Raw genomic sequence first — 14,567 nt, 5'->3', positions numbered from 1 at the left:
GGCCATGCAAATGGAAAATCTCTGAGAAAAACAATTTGGATAGCTGAGGAGAAGAGGGAAGACCGGGGAGGGGTATGAAGTGAGCCATCTTCAAAAATCGGTCCACAATGACCCAAATGGTGTTGTGCCCTCTGGAGACTGGCAAATCGGTTATGAAATCCATAGAAATGTGAGTTCAAGGCTTTTGAGGTGTTGGAAGTGGATGAAGAAGACCGGAGGGAGATGTTCGTGGACTTTTATGTTGAGCACACTTGGAACAGGCTGCTACAAATTCAAAGACATCCGTTTTAATATGAAGCCACTAGTAGAATAGCTGGATGAACTTGAGAGGCTTAAGACCACCGGCATGACCCATGAAATATGAAGAATGAGCCCATGTAAGCAATTTCCTGCAAAGTTTTGGTGCCACAAAAGTTCTCCACAGAGGAGGAAGAGGAACAGTATGAGTTGAAGCAAGTGAAGTTGGATTCAGAATAAATTGTTTCTCAGAGGAGTCGACTGAATCATCCGTTTGAAAAGAACGAGAAAGTGCATCTGCTCTTCGATTTAAGGTTCCTGGGCGGTAAGAAAGTTTGAAGAAGAACCGAGAAACGAAGAGAGCCCACCTGGCTTGCCGTGGGTTTAAACATCGAGCTGTCTGAAGGTACAGAAGATTGTTGTGATCTGTGATAACAGAGATAGGGTGTTGAGCTCCCTCTAATAAATATCGCCACTCTTCAAAAGCTAATTTTATGGCCAACAGTTCTTGTTCATCAGTAGGATAATTTTGCTCTGCTTGGGAGAACCTTCGAGAAAAATATGCACAAGGATGACTTTTCTTATCTTCAAATAGCTGAGAAAGAACTGCACCGACTCCCACCGAAGAAGTATCTACTTCCACCTGACAGGGGCGACTGAGATCAGGTTGGTGAAGGATTGGAGCAGACATGAAGGCTTCCTTTAAGAATGTGAAGGCTTTCAGAGGCTCAGGTGGACAAATCAAAGGATTGGCTACTTTCCTGGTTAACATGGCAATTGGGGCAATGATGGTGAAGTAGTCCTTGATAAATTTCCTGTAAAAGTTGGCAAAGCCAAGAAATCATTGGATCCCTTTTAGAGTGGTAGGAAGAGTCCAATCACGAATCGCTTGGACCTTGGTTGAATCCATCTGTAGGTCCTGTCCGGAGATGATATAACTGAGAAAGGAGAGGAAGGGTACCTCAAAAGTGCACTTTTCAAACTTGCAAAAAAGATGATTCTTCCTAAGATGGTTTAAGACCTCTTTGACTTGCTCCCGATGGACCCGCAAATCCTTAGAAAAATAAGAATATCGTCCAAGTATACCACTAGACAACTGTAAAGAAAATCTCTGAATATCTAATTCACAAAGTTCGGGAAGACCGCTGGGGCATTGCAGAGACCAAAGGGCATCACTGGATACTCGTAATGCCCATCCCGGGTGTTAAAAGCAGTCTTTCATTCGTCTCCAGAACGAACACGTATCAGGTTATAAGCCCCTTGAAGGTCCAAATTAGTGAAAATGGTGGCCACTTTCACTCGATCGAATAACTCAGGAATCAGGGGCAGTGGATATCTGTTCTTCACTGTGATCTCATTCAAACCCCAGTAATCTATGCACGGCCGCAAACCACCATCCTTCTTCTTCACAAAAAAAAAAACCCTGCCCCAGCCGAGGAGGCAGTGGGGCGAATGAAACCCTTTCTGAGATTTTCTGAAATGTAGTCTGACATGGCCTGGGTCTCTGGAAGTGATAGACAGTATTTTCGACCTCTTGAAGGAGTCTTGCCTGGTATCAAATCAATGGGACAGTTCCAGCTAAGATGGGGAGGCAAAGTGTCAGCTCCCTGTTTGCTAAAGGCATCTTGAAAGTCCTGATAGACCAGCGGGAGTTCAGAAGGATTCGAATTGCGTAGAGGTTTCACAGACGCCAAGCACTCATGGAAGAAAGACTCACCCCAAGCGAGCACATCCATAGTCTGCCAATCGAGGTGGGGATTATGTCTTTGTAGCCAAGGGAATCCGAGAATTATTTCTTGAGAGGCTTTGGGAATTACTAGGAAATAGATGTTTTCAGAGTGAAGAGCTCCTGTCTTTAATGTGAGAGTAACAGTGCGGTGAGTAATGATCCCTTCGGGTATGTAACTTCCGTCAATTGCAGTGATTGAAATAGGATGACACAACTTCACCATCTGAATTCCGGGTCGTTTAACTAGTGCCCAGGTGATAAAACTCTCAGCTGCTCCAGAGTCGAGTAGTGCAGAAACAAAAAGAGAAGAGGAGGAGAGCTTTAGACAAGTGGTAAGCACAGATTCTTTCCTGAAAGATAATTCCGAGGATACTCCTAACGTAACCTCTCCTGCGTAAGTTAGGAGCGGGCGTTTCCTGGCCGATGACTGCAGGACTTTAACAAAGTGATCAGCTGCTCTGCAATATATACAGATATTCCCTTGTCTCCACCTCTGTCGTTCTTCATCAGTGAGACGGGACCGGTTAACCTGCATGGGTTCCTCTGCGGATGGAGAAGATGGTCTAGGAATAGGAGCAACCCGAGGTCTCGGACGGTACAACTTTGATCTCTCCTAGCAACGCTCTCTATACATCAGATCCAACTTGTTGCAGAGAGATTAGTTTGCCAATATTGTCTGGAATGTCTAGGGTCGCTAGATCGTCCTTAATTCTGACTGAAAGACCATTCCGGAAAGCTGCTATGAGAGCCTCTTCGTTCCAACCGAGTTCGGAAGAGAGGGTATAAAATGTATTGACTGATGGTTTGAGTTCCCTGTCGCAAACGTAGAATCTCCAAAGAAGCTGAAGAAGTCCTGCCCGGTTCGTCAAAAATCTTTCAGAAAGTTGATACAAATTCCAAGTAATTTTAAAGAATGGGATCAGCTCTCTCCCACAGAGGAGATGCCCAATCCAATGCCTGACTGGTCAGCAGAGAAATAATATAAGTGATCCTGGTCCGGGCAGTTGGGAAATTCACTGACTGTAACTCAAACTGAATCTCGCATTGGTTGAGAAATCCACGGCGTTGCTTTGGAGTACCGTCAAACTTACTAGGTGAAGGTAATTGCAACTGTGGGAGTGGAACTGGCACGGGAGCTGCAAGAACTGGAGTGGCAGGAACGGAAGCTGGCACTTGAGGTACAGATAAGACTGTATGGAGAGAGTCAAGACGAGCCGACATATTTTGCATAAACTGCATGATTTGAGTTTGCGTGGCTACCTGCTTATTTAAACGTGACAGAATGTCTGAGGCTGCGTCACCCCTAGAAGCCTGATCACTCGTCGGATCCATCGGGCCAGTGCTCACTGTCACACTTGGCTTGAGTTGGGGATCTGACGACTAATAATGGACTGAGGGAGCAGCTGTCAGCAAAGGAAGGAAATGGGATGGCTGAATGTAGTTCCTACTCATGGATTTAGGCCCGAAGATGCAGGAGGGTAGGCAATGAGGACAATGAATGAGAATGATACACTGAGAAAGGTTAATTCAGCTTTACTGAGACTTCAATCATATACAACGACTAGGAGATTAGTCTGAGTGAACTCTGAAAGACGAAATGTTCGTGACTTGTAAACGGTGCTGAAGAGTCCTGAATGAAGAAGGCTAATGATTTGTAAACGATGCTTAAGAAGACTAAATGAAGAGATGACTTGTGATTTGTAAACAATGCTGAAGAACACTGAATGACGAGAAGACTTTTGATTTGTAAATGATGCTGAAGAACATGGAATAAAGAGATTATTTGTGATTTGCAAACGATGCTGAAGAACACAAAATGACGAGAAGACTTGTGATTTGTGAACGATGCTGAAGAGAGGATCGCTTTGAGCACCGTCAGCAAACAGAGACCCTCTACCAGATAGAGGATCCAGCGGTTAAACTGCAAGATCAAGTGGACTGGTAGCAAAGGACTGCAATAACAGAACTAACCACCGGGCGGTTACAACAGAACCAGGATACCAGGGGTTAACCTGGGAACACAGAGCTTGAGCACCTTACAGCAGGAATATAACTTGACAATTATGTGTCATAATAACAATTATGTGTCATCATTACAGCCTATAGAAAATGTTGTACGGGACTTAAGGGAAAATACTTATGTCAGGGCGGTGAATTTAGACAGGAACATTGGGTTGACCAAAGAGAAAAGTAAGGTGGGCAATACTAAGTACAGTGGGGTTGGAGAGGGAGCGAGAAGGACAGTCTGTATCAGTATCTCTACGGATGCACTAGTTAACCAGGATGGGAAATCTTTAGGAAAACAAACAAATAAAGGAACCGATAAACTAAAATGTATGCTTGCAAACGCAAGATGTCTAGCAGGTAAAATGGGGGAATTGAAATTGTTAGCATCAAAGGCTGAGTATGACATTATAGGTATTACGGAAACATGGTGGGACGACTCTCACAACTGGGTTGCTAACTTGGAGGGGTATTCTCTTTTCAGGAGGGACAGGGCTAACAAAAGAGGAGGAGGTGTATGTCTTTATGTTAAACCATCACTTAAACCATACCTAAAGGAGGTTATCTATGAGGAGACTGGCGATAATGTGGAGTCACTGTGGGTAGAAATCTCAAGTGGGGGAATTGATGCAAAAAAACTAATCATAGGCACGTGCTACAAACAGCCGGATATTAGCATACATGAGGAAGAAAACCTATTGCAGCAAATCAAAACGGCTGCGGGATTTGGGGACATCTTTGTGATTGGGGATTTTAATTACCCAGATATAAACTGGAGTAACGATTCATGTGCTAAAGCGAGGGGCAGCAGGTTCTTAAATATGTTTAGGGATCACTACTTGTCTCAATTAGTCGAGAACCCAACTAGGGGTAAAACTACCCTGGATCTAGTAATTACTAATAATGTGGACATTATATCAAACACTGAAGTTGGGGAGACTTTGGGTAACAGTGATCACTATATGATCACATTCGACATCAGTTTCAAAAAACATAGCTACAGGGGTTCCACCAAAACTTTTAACTTTAGGAAGGCTAATTTCAGTATGCTAAGATGTGCACTTAACGACATAGAGTGGGAGGTTCTGTTTAATAACAAGAACACTTCGGAAATGTGAGTTGTTTTAAAAGGGTTGCTGGATAGCAATATTCATAACTTTATTCCCATGGACAGTAAACACAGGAGTATTAAACTCAAACCGATGTGGCTTAACAAGAAGGTTAAGGCAAAAATGGATAAAAAAAAGTGGGCTTTCAAAGCATTTAAATCTAATGGAAAGGAGGACTCTTTCAAGTATTACAAGGAGTGTAATAAGAATTGCAAAAAAGCAATAAGAGCAGCTAAAATGGAAAATGAAAAGAAAATCGCTGTAGAGGGTAAAACCAGTCCTAAAAAGTTTTTTAAATACATAAACGGTAAAAGTTTAAAAAAGGAGAATATAGGTCCATTAAAAGATGAATTAGGAGGATTGATAAATGATGACGAAATTAAAGCGGAAATACTGAACAAATTCTTTTCATCAGTATTCACCAGTGAAGAACTATTGGCGGGAGTAGAGCATAACAATTGTGACAGTAATGATTCATGGTTAGATACTTGTTTAAGCGAAGAAGTAGTCCGGGAGAGATTAAGCAAAATTAAGATTAATAAATCACCTGGTCCTGATGGACTTCACCCGAGGGTTCTTATGGAGCTTAGTTCACAGGCATGGTACCGAAGGATTGGCGTATAGCTGAGGTAGTGCCATTATTTAAAAAGGGATCCAACAATCTTCCGGGAAACTACAGATCAGTTAGTTTAACATCTATAGTGGGGAAAATATTGGAAGGAATTCTAAGGGACGGCATACAGGAGTATCTACAGTCCACTAGGATTATTAGCAAGAACCAGCATGGGTTTGTGAGGGACAGGTCATGTCAGACTAACTTAATTAGCTTCTACGAGGAAGTGAGCAATAATCTTGATCAAGGAAAAGCAGTGGCTGTGGTCTTCCTAGATTTTGCAAAAGCCATCGATACAGTTCTTCACAGGAGACTGATGATCAAATTAAAGGAGATTGGCCTAGGAAAAACTATTTGCACATGGATAAGCAGCTGGTTGGATAGCAGGGTACAGCAAGTAGTGGTCAACGGGAAGTCCTCAACCTTGTCCCCAGTAGTCAGCGGAATACCACAAGGGTCCATACTCGGACCACTACTGTTCAAGATATTTATCAATGACCTAGAAATAGGCCTGGAAAGCACAGTGTCAATCTTTGCAGATGATACTAAACTATGTAAGGTAATTAATTCAGAATTGGATGTGGAGTCCTTGCAGAATGATCTATCTAAACTTGAACTCTAGGCGTCTAAATGGAAAATGAGGTTCAATACAGACAAATGCAAGGTTATGCATTTTGGGACTAAAAACAAACTTGCATCCTACATATTAAATGAGGAACGCCTAGGGGAAACAGAGTTGGAAAAAGATTTAGGGGTATTCATTGATAATAGGCTTAATAACCATACACAATGTCAAAACGCAGTAAAGAAGGCAAGTAAGGTACTAGTGTGCATAAAAAGGGGAATTGAGACAAGGGACTCGGATGTAATCATGCCGCTGTTTAAGGCATTGGTACGTTCGCACCTGGAATATTGTGTTCAGTTTTGGGCACCATTGTATAAAAAAGACATCAGTGAACTCGAAAGTGTTCAAAGGCGAGCTACTAAATTGATTAAAGGCCTAGAAGGACTGGACTATAAGGAAAGACTCACTAGGCTGAATATGTATACACTAGAAAAGAGGCGCCTAAGAGGAGATATTATTAATATCTTCAAATATGTAAAGGGACATCACAAAGAGTTATCAGAGGAACTATTTATTAAAAGAACACAGTTTAGGACACATGGGCACTCGCTGCGACTGGAGGAGAGAAAGTTCCGAATGCAACGGAGGAATGGGTTCTTCACTGTTAGGGCAATCAGGATGTGGAATTCCCTGCCAGGGAAGGTGGTAATGGCAGACTCTGTAATTGGATTTAAAAAAGGAATGGATACATTTCTGAATGAAAATGATATCCAAGGTTATAATACTTAAAATATCAACGTGGTTAATCCGGGGGTAACATGAGTTATAGTAGCTAACTAGTCATAAAACATTATTCAGCAAGTATGTAGAATCATCACAACTTAAAACAGGTTGAACACGATGGGCAATTTGCCTCTATTCAACCTCAAATACTATGTTACTATGTTACTATATGAAGTACTGGCACCATGACTAATCATCAACCCCATTTTATAAGGGAAGACTGCACCGGATTGGCTGGATGCGAACTGGGATACCTATTGGCTTGGCTTGGTCTCCAACATGGCGGCTCCCTGCACAGAGGACACATGTGGAACCAGCACACAGCCACTACCTCAGGCCTCAGCCACCCAGATGCCACACCCCAGCAACAGGACACTTGGAAACAGACACCTCCGGCTGCCATGCTCCGCTCCCCAGAACCCGGACCTCGGCCTCCAGATGCCCGGCAGGCGCACCGGAGGGCATCGCTGCTGCAGCTCCTATCCGCCGCAGCCACACCAGCCACAGGAAGGCCGCAGGGACCAGAACTGGAGGTAAGACTCCGGATGCTGACAGCAGGGAGGAGGAGAAGCTGGGGTCCCTGGGTCACGTCCACTCTCTCCACCCTCCTATCTCTCCTCTGGTCAGTAGCTTATGAAACCTAATACTCCTGTTTTTCTGCCTGCACTGCATACTGTCCTCCTCTCACTCTGGATGCATGATTCTGCTGCTGCACAAGAGGGAGAGTGACGTCAGTGTTGTTCGGCCAGGGAGGGCCCTGATAGCGGGGTGCACACTGGTACAGACTTGTTGCGTTCCCCCTTAATATTTCTATGTGTCACAGGCAACTAGGGTCATTACCTTCTTTCCACAAGCACCCCAAGGACACTAGTGTAAACATGGTAATATATAATGAGCAACTTCATCTATGTACTACAGATATCTTAGAGAGTTGCTCACCTGTCTAGCAATATCAGGCAACAAATGATTCATAGTCAAAAATATCCAGGATTGGAATACAGTTTAGCAGAGGTCAGCAGATAAGGGTTAGGCAAAACGAAAATCCAATGACAGGCAAACGGTCTGATGTATGGGAAGCATGGACAAGATTGTGATCCAGAGACATGCGCAATATTTGATAAACAGTGGTGATATTAGCAGACATGGGTATATGCAAAGTGGAAATACATAACAAGCCAAGATGGTACATAGAAATCCAATATCAGTACAGGCAAGAAAATAGTCATATAGCAAGCCAGGGATCAGAAGCTGATGTCTATTCAAATGTTAGCGGGGTGCGCACATGTGCAGGTTCACAGAACAATCACCTAGCATTGACTGCTAGGTGAGATCCCATTATTAGTGTTAAGTGGCAAATTACAGATAGGTTAGCATGTAACACATTCTGCAAATACTTTCAAACAGTGCCTGGAGTTGCTGGAAAACCATCTCAACCTACAGGCAATATTTTTGAACACCTAAGAGTCATACTGTATGTCCAGCTAGTCTGCTGAAGTGACATGAACTTTAAATAACCGCTGAGATAGTGCAACACATATCAATTACTCCAATATGCCACGTGCACAGAAGAGAGCAGGACCTCTGGCACAGTACTAGAATCTTGCTATATTCTGTGCTGCGCCATCCTTCTAAAGCCATCGTCAGAAATATGGCGCTGAAGGCAGCACGGCAATAGTGGAAGAGTCTCTTTTGGCTGAAAGGTGTACATCACGGGATCACCCCCTGACTCTTGGGCTTTTGTAAACACACTGCTGCAGTTTTTGAGTGGTCCATTTTGCATGCTTCACCCCTAAGAAAAGTTCACATAGAAATCTTAAGGGTGCATGAATTTCAGAACCTCCCCAATGTGCCAGTAATGCTTTCTCGCTCCTCCCTGGGGAGGTGGCACTTAACTTTTGGCCAGGGCCAACATTCAATGAGATAATTCATCCTTGGCCATCAAAGACTTATTATGATCAATTAAACCTTTTCTCCTGACCTCATACATTGCCGTCTTGTTATTGCTCCAACTCTGGAGCCAATTAAGGCTTTTAAATGACTGTAGAATCATTAAATTAGGTAAGTGTGCTTAATTATGATTTAATTACTAATTTGTTCTCTCAGATCTGCTTCTTTCTTGAACAATTACTGCCAGAATAATTAATTTCCTTTCAGCTGCTTCTGGCTCCTTTATAAAGAAAGATACACAGCTTGAGAGAGATTTGTTAGCCACACATAGATTAGCATTCCCACTAGGCGTGTGTTGTACAAATTTTGGAACCTTTCATCCAGCGGAGAGTCTGTATGAAATCTATAGGTGCCTGCAAAGTTATGAAGCTAATCTGAGTCATTTTACAATTAGATTTTGGCAACATTCATGAAACAGAGAAGCTCTGGGTTTGGGGGATAATGTCTTTCCTGTAATTGGGTAAAGACAGATAAATGTCTAGGACAACGCAAAAAGTACATCAAATAGGTTATTGAGAATTGTTGTAAACGGATATTGTGGAATAGGTTAATGATAAGCATTAAACAATTACAATGTGAAAGGGTTTTCTGATAATGGTACTGAAGGTCACTTAAAAGGATGTTTTAAAACCAAGCAGTGATGGTTCCAGGGTAATCTCTCTATGTGCTAGTGATCATGGGGTAATTACTGTGTAATCATTAAATTCTAGGTTTCTCATGAATTAAGAGTGGATTAGTAGGTTTAAAATAGACCTGATTTCATTCATCCACAGCCATTTAAAATTACTTGGGAGCTCTGGAAAAAAATGATAAGGAATATTAAGGCTTGTAGGGGCAAAAAAAAAAAGGAAAAGGAGGGAAATTTGGGGTTATTGGTCCTCCTTAAGATAACTCTTCCCAGCAGATGGCACTACATGCAAGTTCTTCATAATAAATTAAAGATTGTTTAGTTTTAAACACTTAGGGGCAGATTTATTTTAGTACGAGGTTCCGACAGAACCTATCGCTGTGCATTGTGGGTATCTACAGTAGAAAATACCTTGTTCGTCACTCCTCTATGGGACGCATGAAAAATGAGTTACGTTATACTTCCCAGATAACCTATTATAAAGAAGGACGTGAGCTTCATACAGTGCCCTGCAGCTGCTGTATCTGCGCCTGAGGGAGAAATCCTCCCAATAGCTGCAAATTGTCCATGGAACTGTCAGGAGAAGGCACTTGGCAGCCAGGAAGATTGCTAATTTTCTTAATTACTATGTCAACGTTCAGAATGTTCTAATATTTGGTCAGAATGTCGACATGTTCACAATGTCAACCTTATGCATGTCTATATCATGAACATATGAGCATTAGGGATAGATTAGGCTGTGGGTAGGGTTGAGATTAGACCGTGGTTAGGTTTAGGGTTAGGCTGTGGTTAGAGTGAGGCTGCAGTTAGGGTTAGGGTGAGGCTGTAGTTAGGGTGAGGCTGCAGTTAGGGTTATGGCGAGGCTGTAGTTAGGGTTAGGGTAAGGCTGCAGTTAGGGTTAGGCTGAAGTTAGGGTTAGGCTGTGGTTACAGTGAGGCTGCAGTTTGGTTTAGGGTGAGGCTGCAGTTAGGGTTATGGTTAGGCTGTGGTGAGGGTGAGGCTGTAGTTATGGTTAGGGTGAGGCTGCAGTTAGGGTTAGGGTGAGGCTATAGTTAGGGTTAGGGTGAGGCTGCAGTTAGGGTGAGGCTGCAGTTAGGCTTAGGGTAAGGCTGCAGTTGGGGTTAGGGTAAGGCTGCAGTTGGGAATAGGATTAGGCTGCAGTTAGGGTAAGGCTGCAGTTAGGGTAAGGCTGCAGTTAAGGTTAGGGTTAAGCTGCAGTTAGGATTAGGCTGCAGTTAGGGTTAGGGTTATCCTGCAGTTAGGGTTAGGGTTAGGCTGCAGTTAGGGTGAGGCTGCAGTTAGGGTTAGGCTGAGATGGTGCAAGACTGCAGGAGGGGCATATTATGATTTTGTTTGAAATTGGTTCTGGTGAATGGGTGGTTAGGGGCCCCAGTGCATTGCTTTGCCCAGGGTCTACAATGCTGTTAAGACGACCCTGCTGCCAACCCCTGTTTGTCCTAAAACAACAATGGATCTGTAAGAAGCACATGAGGAGAGCAGAAATGTAGCAACAACCTACGTTCCATGCAACTTTATTGAGGCACAGGCGTTCCCCTGGACAGGCCCCCCGGATTGGAGATATCTGACAACTGTAAGTTAGTGCCTGGTAATAATAAAAGACTTTCAGCATGGTATAGTGCACACAATGAGAGCAATGTGCGTCCATTACTATCAGATCAAAAAATATCCACATATATTAATAATTAAAAAAAATTCTAACTAAATTAGTTAGATTGAGATCATTAAACCCTATTACTGGGAAAGTTCCCTGTTGTATTCCAGTCTATAGAACACAAAGCATTTTCCGTATGTGAAACTCAATGTACTGTTCATTTATTCTCTGTCTTCAGAAAAAAAAATGTGCTTATACATTTGAAGGGCTTTTTTGCCTTCTTATTCAGTGGCTGTGTGCTTCTTTCATAGATGTAATAGGAATCAGACCTTCGATGAAATACCTGCTTTAAAAAAGGATAAGAAAACCTAACACTGCTTTGTAGATGGGACTTCGGAGGTCACATATCAAGATCTCAGAAAGTGCATCTAATCGCTCAAATAATGGAATAAACTTCTCTATCTAGTTTCTTACAATAGATGTCGATCCTTGGGCTGAGAGGTGTACAGCTAAGATGAAAACGGAATAATCGATTGGTACCTCAGGTGTTAAAGCTGATAGAGCCCATTACCAGATGTATGCCCTGCCATCATTCCTCTTTCTTATGTGTTTATGTTCTCCCCAAAATCAGGAACAGATTTTTGATAAAAACTTGCTCATGGCGCTTCTATGTCCAAGTTTTACGGTGCCTTTTAAAGCTATTTTCTATAGGAGGATAAGCGCTAAAGAATTTATGATAACCAGTGTAAAGGATTTTGTTTTTTGTCGTCGTTTTATCATAGTAGTTCACAAAATTAATATACTGTACAGCAAAAAGGAAATATAGGCCCTCATTCCGAGTCGTTCGCTCGGTATTTTTCATCGCATCGCAGTGAAATTCCGCTTAGTGCGCATGCGCAATATTCGCACTGCGACTGCGCCAAGTATCTTTGCTATGAAGATAGTATTTTTACTCACGGCTTTTTCATCGCTCCGGCGATCGTAATGTGATTGACAGGAAATGGGTGTTACTGGGCGGAAACACGGCGTTTTATGGGCGTGTGGCTGAAAACGCTACCGTTTCCGGAAAAAACGCAGGAGTGGCCGGAGAAACGGGGGAGTGGTTGGGCGAACGCTGGGTGTGTTTGTGACGTCAAACCAGGAACGACAAGCACTGAACTGATCGCACAGGCAGAGTAAGTGTGGAGCTACTCTAAAACTGCTAAGTAGTTTGTGATCGCAATATTGCGAATACATCGGTCGCAATTTTAAGATGCTAAGATACACTCCCAGTAGGCGGCGGCTTAGCGTGTGTAACTCTGCTAAATTCGCCTTGCGACCGATCAACTCGGAATGAGGGCCATAGATCCCAAACTACTCAATATATGAGCTCCAATGCAGATCGTGTACAATAATGATAAACTCATTAAAAAAAATGAGAATTAACAATAATAATAAAAATAACATATATACACTGCTCAAAAAAATAAAGGGAACACTTAAACAACACAATGTAACTCCAAGTCAATCACACTTCTGTGAAATCAAACTGTCCACTTAGGAAGCAACACTGATTGACAATCAATTTCACATGCTGTTGTACAAATGGAATAGACAACAGGTGGAAATTATAGGCAATTAGCAAGACACCCCCAATAAAGGAGTTGTTCTGCATGTGGTGACCACAGACCACTTCTCAGCTCCTATGCTTTCTGGCTGATGTTTTGGTCACCTTTGAAAGCTGGCGGTGCTTTCACTCTAGTGGTAGCATGAGACGGAGTCTACAACCCACACAAGTGGCTCAGGTAGTGCAGCTCATCCAGGATGGCACATCAATGCGAGCTGTGGCAAGAAGGTTTGCTGTGTCTGTCAGCGTAGTGTCCAGAGCATGGAGGCGCTACCAGGAGACAGGCCAGTACATCAGGAGACGTGGAGGAGGCTGTAGGAGGGCAACAACTCAGCAGCAGGACCGCTACCTCCGCCTTTGTGCAAGGAGGAACAGGAGGAGCACTGCCATAGCCCTGCAAAATGACCTCCAGCAAGCCACAAATGTGCATGTGTCTACTCAAACGATCAGAAACAGACTCCATGAGGGTGGTATGAGGGCCCGACGTCCAAAGGGGTGGGTTGTGCTTACAGCCCAACACCGTGCAGGACGTTTGGCATTTGCCAGAGAACACCAAGATTGGCAAATTCGCCACTGGCGCCCTGTGCTCTTCACAGATGAAAGCAGGTTCTCACTGAGCACATGTGACAGACGTGACAGAGTCTGGAGACGCCAAGGAGAACGTTCTGCTGCCTGCAACATCTTCCAGCATGACCGGTTTGGCAGTGGGTCAGTAATGGTGTGGGGTGGCATTTCTTTGGGGGGCCGCACAGCCCTCCATGTGCTCGCCAGAGGTAGCCTGACTGCCATTAGGTACCGAGATGAGATCCTCAGACCCCTTGTGAGACCATATGCTGGTGCGGTTAGCCCTGGGTTCCCCCTAATGCAAGACAATGCTAGACCTCATGTGGCTGGAGTGTGTCAGCAGTTCCTGCAAGACGAAACCATTGATGCTATGGACTGGCCCGCCCGTTCCCCAGACCTGAATCCAATTGAGCACATCTGGGACATTATGTCTCGCTCCATCCACCAACACCACGTTGCACCACAGACTCTCCAGGAGTTGGCGGATGCTTTAGTCCAGGTCTGGGAGGAGATCCCTCAGGAGACCATCCGCCACCTCATCAGGAGCATGCCCAGGCATTGTAGGGAGGTCATACAGGCACGTGGAGGCCACACACACTACTGAGCCTCATTTTGACTTGTTTTAAGGACATTACATCAAAGTTGGATCAGCCTGTAGTGTGTTTTTCCACTTTAATTTTGAGGGTGACTCCAAATCCAGACCTCCATGGGTTAATAAATTTGATTTCCATTGATAATTTTAGTGTGATTTTGTTGTCAGCACATTCAACTATGTAAAGAACAAAGTATTTAATAAGAATATTTAATTCATTCAGATCTAGGATGAGTTGTTTAAGTGTTCCCTTTATTTTTTTGAGCAGTGTGTGTATATATATATATATATATATATACATATGCTGCATATATGTATACTGTATATATACATATATATACATATATATACTATATGTATATATAGATATATATACACTAATATATAAATATATATATATATATATATACACACTAATATATACATATATATATATATATACATATATATATACTAGGTGATTCATCGCGCCCTACGGGCGATCTTCACATCGTCGGAAGGGGCTATGCCCCCGTAACCCCTGCACGTAGTTGTGTGAGTGGGTAAATAGTGCACGACGAAAGTGCGTTTGATGGTGA

This window comes from Pseudophryne corroboree, chromosome 3 (genome assembly GCF_028390025.1).
Source record: "Pseudophryne corroboree isolate aPseCor3 chromosome 3, aPseCor3.hap2, whole genome shotgun sequence".
Classification (NCBI taxonomy): domain Eukaryota; kingdom Metazoa; phylum Chordata; class Amphibia; order Anura; family Myobatrachidae; genus Pseudophryne; species Pseudophryne corroboree.
Note: the sequence above shows the minus strand (reverse complement) of the source record.